Here is a 6,898-nt window from a genome sequence, read left to right as displayed (position 1 = left end):
GCCCTCAAGACCCACAAGGAAGTGGCGGACATGGACTCCTTGTCCTTGTTCCCCGAAGCAAGATTGCCAACAAAGTTCAAAATGCCCAACATGGACAAGTTTGACGGAACCACTTGTCCCAAAACGCACCTGAAAATGTATGTGGGTGCCCTAAACCCGTTCAGACTGAACAACGAGCTCCTTGCTCAGTTGTTTCAACAATCACTCACCGGTGCTGCTTTGAGGTGGTTTGTCAGCCTGGACCGGTCTAAAATGAAGACCTGGGAAGACATCTGCAATGCATTTAATACGCAATACCACTATAATATGGAGGTTGATGTTACTCGGAGGGAATTGGAAACCACCAAATAGAAGAACAACGAACCCTTTTCCTCGTTCCTTATGAGGTGGAGGGCTAAGGCCGCCCAAATGATCAACCGGCCTTCTGAGCAAGAGCAGGTGGACATAATTATAAAGAACCTGCAGCCTGTCTACCAGCAACAATTGCAAACTCAGTACCTACCGACGTTCCAGTCGCTCATTGCCACTGCTACGAAGGTAGAGGATTTAATTCAAATGGGGCAACTAAAAGAAGACTCGGGAACCTCGAAATACAAGAAGCCTAGCCAAGCTAGCAAAGTCCACGAAGTGGCAAGCATCACCCCCACGAATCCTTTACGTGTGGGAAATATGAGAAATGCCAGTCAGTCGAGAAGGACATATACTGATCTCGGGATGCTAATCCTTTTGGTGTTCCGAGAGGCTGTCAAGGCAAACTACATCAAGCCTTTGGAAGCAAGGCCGCCACCCAACCCATTACCAAGGAACTACAGAGCTGACGAATACTGTGAGTACCATCAGGGTAACGGGCACAAGACTGAAGCGTGCTGGACACTTAAGAACCGCATCCAAGACCTAGTGGACAACGGTTCAATTATTCCAAGGAGTAAGCCAAACATTAGCACTAATCCCTTACCAAATCACGGGGTAAATGCTAGGAATTGATCGATCCTTTCGACCTATTCCTAGAAATTAATGACATCTGTGTCCTGGACCTGAATGACCTAACTGAAGAGGTCGATGCAATAACCAGGAGCGGGAGACAGTATGAACCATTAGTCCTAGACAAAGTCCAAAATAACCCCTACCAGAGGGTAGCTGAGCCAAAAGAAGACCCGGTACTCTCGCAGTTGAAAAAGACACAAGCTAGGGTATCAATCTGGGAACTTCTGGCATCATCCTTTCCTCATCGCCAAGCTCTTTGCAAGGCTTTGAGTCAACTTCAAACATCGGTGGAGGTTAGCCCTGAAGTGCTGGTATCCACCCTCACCCAATCATCAAAGATGCAAAGCATCGGGTTTTCTGATGATGACTTACCCAAGGAGGGAGGCAGTCACAACAATGCCCTTTACGTCACTGTTCAGACCAAAGATAAAACTGTGCCCATGGTTCTCATTGATAATGGGTCAGCACTGAACGTCTGCCCACTAAGGGTAGCCAGCTGTCTAGGGTTGGAAGAAATAGATTTCATTCCATCGGGCCAGATAGTGAAAGCATATGACAGCACCCGGAGGGAAGTATTGGGGGTTGCTACACTAAAATTGGCAATTGGGCCAGCCATAATGGAGGTACCGTTCCAAGTAATTGATCTGCCTACCAGTTTCAACCTACTTCTGGGTCGACCATGGATACATCATACTAAGGCAGTGCCCTCTTCCCTACACCAAAAGGTCAAATTCCCCTACGAGGGCAAAGTTATCACTATTCAGGGGGATGACAATAGCCTATTAAAGAAGACAAAGGGTCAGCCTCTCTTTGAGGTCAACCCTGAGAATGCCAACCTACCCCTCTCGGGATTTCAGTATGACACTGTGCAGTTCATAGATGGGAAGACTGCAAACTCCCGAATTCTCTTTGATTTCGGGACGGTGCAAATAAACTTCATAGTGCCTTTGATGCTGAAAATGTCCTATTTACCAGGAATGATTATGGCAAGGTCCGAAAAGACATACCCCACACTGCAAGCTTGGGAGTGTCCGGTGAATGAAGGGACCTTTGGACTAGGTTATGAGCCCACTGATGAAGATCGTGCTGAGAGAACCAGGAGAGGAAAGAAGGAGAGTATACAGATGCAACCTTACCTTTTGACTTTAAATGGTCATTTCTGCAAACCGGGAGAAACAGTTCCTTACTGTCGCTTCCAAGAACCATTCTACTTCCCGACAGCTAAGAAAATGCTGCCCGGGCTGGAAATATTTGCTGATACCTGGGACAACAAGCCAGAAGTAATAACTGAACTAGAAGTGGAAGACTTCATGCAGCCCAGTCTCTTTGACGAGGTTGCGGTCATTACAGGAAATGATGAGAACCAAGACCTGCTGAGCCTGATCAAGCCGTACAAAGGGCCTCTCACCAACTGGTACGCCGAGGAGGAGCGCGCTGCTGATAAACCCCCTCCCGAGTCAAACCTAGAGTCAAAGTCTATAATCAAGTCCTGTATTGAGTCTGAGTCTGACCCCGAGTCTGAAACCGAGTCAGAGTCTAGTTCCAGTTTTGAGTCGTCTGTGTCGGATTTAGAAAATCCAGACTTCAAATTTGATGTAACTTTTGAGGACGATTCCGTCCTAATCAATAAGAGCTTGCAAATTATTGGCTACCCCGCGTGTCTATCTTTCCAAGCATTTCCAAGCAAAAATAATGAAAATCAAATAAACGAAATAAAAAATGAAAAAGAAAAAATAATAATTGGCAAAGAAGAAAATGAACATACATACATTGCATCTAACTGTGTGAACAGGGAACAGGTCATTGAATGCTTGAAGAAGTTTGTCGATTGCTTCATGTGGAAGGCAAGTGACATCATGGGAATTGACCCGGCAATAGCGGTGCACAAGATTCCAGTATACCCTGAGGTTAAACCGGTAAAACAGAAGCTAAGAAGGCTAAAAACATAATGGTCCTTGAAAATCAAAAAGCAAGTAGCCAGGCAACTGGAGAATAAATTCATAGAACCCATTGCCTACCCGACGTGGTTAGCAAATATTGTGCTGGTGCCGAAGAAAGATGGCAAAGTCAGAATGTGTGTGGATTACCGGGATTTGAATAAAGCATGTCCGAAGGACGACTTCGCCTTGCCACATATTGACTTGTTGGTGAACCGAATGGCTGGACACGAGATGGTCTCCTTGACCGATCTTGCTGTCGGATACAATCAAATAATGATGCATTTGCCAGACAAAGAGAAAACGGCATTCATCACGGAGTGGGGAACCTACTGCTACAGGGTTATGCATTTTGGGCTCAAGAATGCCGGGGCAACCTATCAAAGAATGGCAACGACCATCTTCCATGACATGATTCACAAAGAAGTAGAAGTGTATGTGGACGATATGGTTGTTAAATCAAAAACAGCTGAAGAACATACAACAGCACTTGAGAAGTTCTTCCTTAGACTTCGAAAGTACAATTTAAAGCTCAACTCGGCAAAATGTCTGTTTGGAGCTACATCCGGAGTATTTCTGGGGCATATGGTCAGTCGGAAGGGCATAGAGATTGACCCTTCAAAAGCCAAAGCCATTTTGGAAATGCCAGCACCGAAGACGGAAAAAGAAGTTCGGGGTTTCCTGGGAAGGCTACAGTACATCAGCCGGTTCATCAATCAATTGGTCGATACTTGTGGTCCGATCTTCAAATTACTCAGGAAAGGAGTAGCCATCAAATGGAATTAGGATTGTCAGAAAGCTTTTGACCAAGTCAAGCAATATCTGTTATCCCCGCCGGTTTTACAGCCACCAAGGCTAGGAAAGCCTTTGCTATTGTACCTATCAGTGACAAAAGAAGCGATGGGTGCAATGCTAGCTCAACAAGCAAAAGATACAAGGGTAGAAAATGATGTGCATTACCTCAGCAAAAGGATGCTAGACTACGAGCTAAAATACAATAAGATAGAGAAGTTGTGTCTGGCACTAGTTTGGGCTTGTACAAAGCTGCAGCACTACCTCTCGTCCTACACCACATACGTTATTTCTGAATCGAACCCCTTGAAATTCCTTATGGAGAGGCCGGTTCTTGACAGTAAGATGGCTAAGTGGGTGTCGGTGCTCGCAGCCTATGATTTAAAATTTATACAACGGAAGGCAGTGAAAGGCGGAGCCTTGGTTGATCAATTAGCAGAATTATCGGTCGAAGACCAAATGCCGGAGGTAGAATTTCCTGATGAAGACTTGTTGAGCTTGGAGAGTGAAGTCTGGGAAATGTACTTCGATGGAGCTTCAAACTACCATGGAAATGGGGTTGGAGTCGTATTCAAAACTCCTTGTGGAGAATATGTCCCAATCGCAGTCAAATTAGATTTCGACTGCACCAACAATGAAGCCGAGTATGAAGCTTGCTTAAAGGGGTTAGAAGCAGCCCTGGAAAAGGAAATAAAGGTCCTCAAGGTTTTCGGGGATTCCAATTTAATAGTCTCCAAAGCTTTGAGAAAATGGAAAATTAAGGAAGAGCGTTTGGTTCCTTACCTACAACGCTTGGACGAATTGGCTTAGCAATTTGAGGATTTATCCTTCCACTACTTGCCGCGAGCCAAAAATCAATTTGCCGATACTCTGGCTACTTTGGCCTCCATGGTTAATGTAGGGGGAGACCAAGTCATTCGACCTCTAATAGTTCGGCTATAGAAACAGCCAGCACATATCATGAATTTGGTGGATGACAAGCCCTGGTATTGGGATATACAGAATTATCTTCAGAATGAAGCCTACCCGGAGGGATCCACTAAGACTGATCAACGGACATTGAGACAGTTAGCATCCGGATATTTCCTTACTGAGGGAGTTCTGTATAAAAGAAGTTGGAACGGCCTGCACCTAAGGTGCGTTGATGAGAGAGAAGCTCAAACCATCATGGATTCCTTACATAATGGGGAGTCTGGTCCACACATGCACGGGATAGCCTTGGCTCGGAAAATCGTGAACCTGGGTTATTACTGGTCAACCATGAATGTAGATTGCGTGAGGCACGCGCAGAAGTGCCATGAGTGTCAAATTTTTGCTAAGCTGCAAAAACAGCCTCCGGTCAATTTGAATCCCATTGCTTCACCTTGGCCCTTCGCAACTTGGGGCATAGATGTGATCGGAAAGATCCACCCAAAGGCTTCCAATGGTCATCAATTTATCCTGGTTGCTGTTGATTATTTCACTAAGTGGATTGAGGCAGCCTCTTATTCGGTTTTGAATGCCAAGAAGGCAACACAATTCGTTCATACTAACATCCTTTATCGGTATGGAATGCCATTCGAGATTATTACTGATAACGGGTCCCACTTTCGAAGTGAATTTTCTGACCTGCTGAAGCAAAAGAAGATTCAGCATCACAAGTCTTCACCCTATCGGCCACAAACAAATGGGGCTGTGGAGGCTGCAAATAAGGCTATAAAGGTCATTCTACAAAAGACAGTTCAAAAGCATAAAGCTTGGCACGTACAATTACCAAATGCCTTATGGGGATACAGGACTTCAATCAGAACGCCTACTGGGGCAACCCCGTATTCCTTAGTGTATGGTATGGAAGCAGTGTTGCCTATTGAGCTGGAAGTTCAGTCGGCGAGGATTATCCGCGAAAGCCAGATCAGCGAAGCATATTGGGCTAAGAATTATCATTTGCAACTCTTGGGTATGGACGAAAAACGATTGCAAGCAATCCACCAAACTCAAGTTTACCAGAGAAGAATGGCACGACATTTTAATAAGAAGGTCAAAGACCGAAAACTAGAAGAAGGTTGTTTGGTCCTGAAGGAAATTAGACAGCCAATCATAGACCCACGTGGGAAGTTTCATCCTCATTGGACTGGACCCTATGTGTTGAAGAAGATATTGTCTGGCGGAGCCGTCATTTTGACTGATTTGGATGGTTTGGAATTCACGAATCCATGTAATTTAGATCAGTTAAAAAGATATTTTATATAATAAGCATTGCATAATGTAAAAAAGAGCTACATTAGACCTGATTCTCCTCGGAAAAAAGAAATTATGTATTGGAGATATGTAGGCAGCCCTCTTTGGGCGCGGTCTAAACATTAATGAGAAAATCATTTCATAATTCTTTCTTCTTTGCCAACAATAATATAAAAAAAAAAACGAAAAGCAAAAAAAAAGAGAGAAAAACCCGCTAAGTCGAAAAACCGAAAGGGCGGCTTAGGCAAAAGTCGGGGCCCGCTAAGTTGAAAACCCGAAAAGGGCAGCTTAGGGAAAAATGGGTAGCTCGCTAAGTTGAAAACCCGAAAGGGCGGCTTAGGCAAAAATTAGAGCTTGAATAAATAAAGTTGGAAAATGCTTGGAAAGCTTAAAAGTCAAATGACATTCCCAATTAAAGCAATAAAGTCAAACAGTCCGAAGTCAAGCAGAAAGCAAAAGAGTCCAAGAAAAATAAATAAATAATGAAGTCTAAGTCCAAGTCCAAAAAAAAAAAAAAAAAAAAACAAAACATACATCCAAAGCCAAAGAACAAAATCCAAAATCCAAAGTCAAAGTCCCAAACAAAAAAATCAAAATAAGGGAAAAACAACAAAAGTCCAAAAGCCTATAAGAGTCTAGGTGTGTCGTCGTCTCCGTGGGGCAACATCCTCCGAGTCATCCCTAGCTGCTGAACTCTCTCCAACCCTGCCTGTCCGAGGAGCCAATACAATCTCCTCATCAGTCCCAATCTCATTATCAGCGTCAGCCTGAGCCCAACCCTCAAGTGCACTCAGCAGTGCGGTCCTCCTTAGCCTCTCAATCGGCCAAACAACGGCAATGAACCAAGTCCGATACTCAGGAGAAGTCTGAACACCGGCAGGATTAGGTAAAGGCCTAACCATGTGATGGTCTCTAACCCAAGCCCTAAGGACAGCTCGGGTAACACCCGGAGTGATGGTTGAATCAGC

This window comes from Jatropha curcas, chromosome 7 (genome assembly GCF_041381405.1).
Source record: "Jatropha curcas cultivar XTBG-Jc1 chromosome 7, XTBG_Jcur_1.0, whole genome shotgun sequence".
In the NCBI taxonomy this organism is placed as follows: domain Eukaryota; kingdom Viridiplantae; phylum Streptophyta; class Magnoliopsida; order Malpighiales; family Euphorbiaceae; genus Jatropha; species Jatropha curcas.
This window is presented reverse-complemented; position numbering follows the sequence as displayed.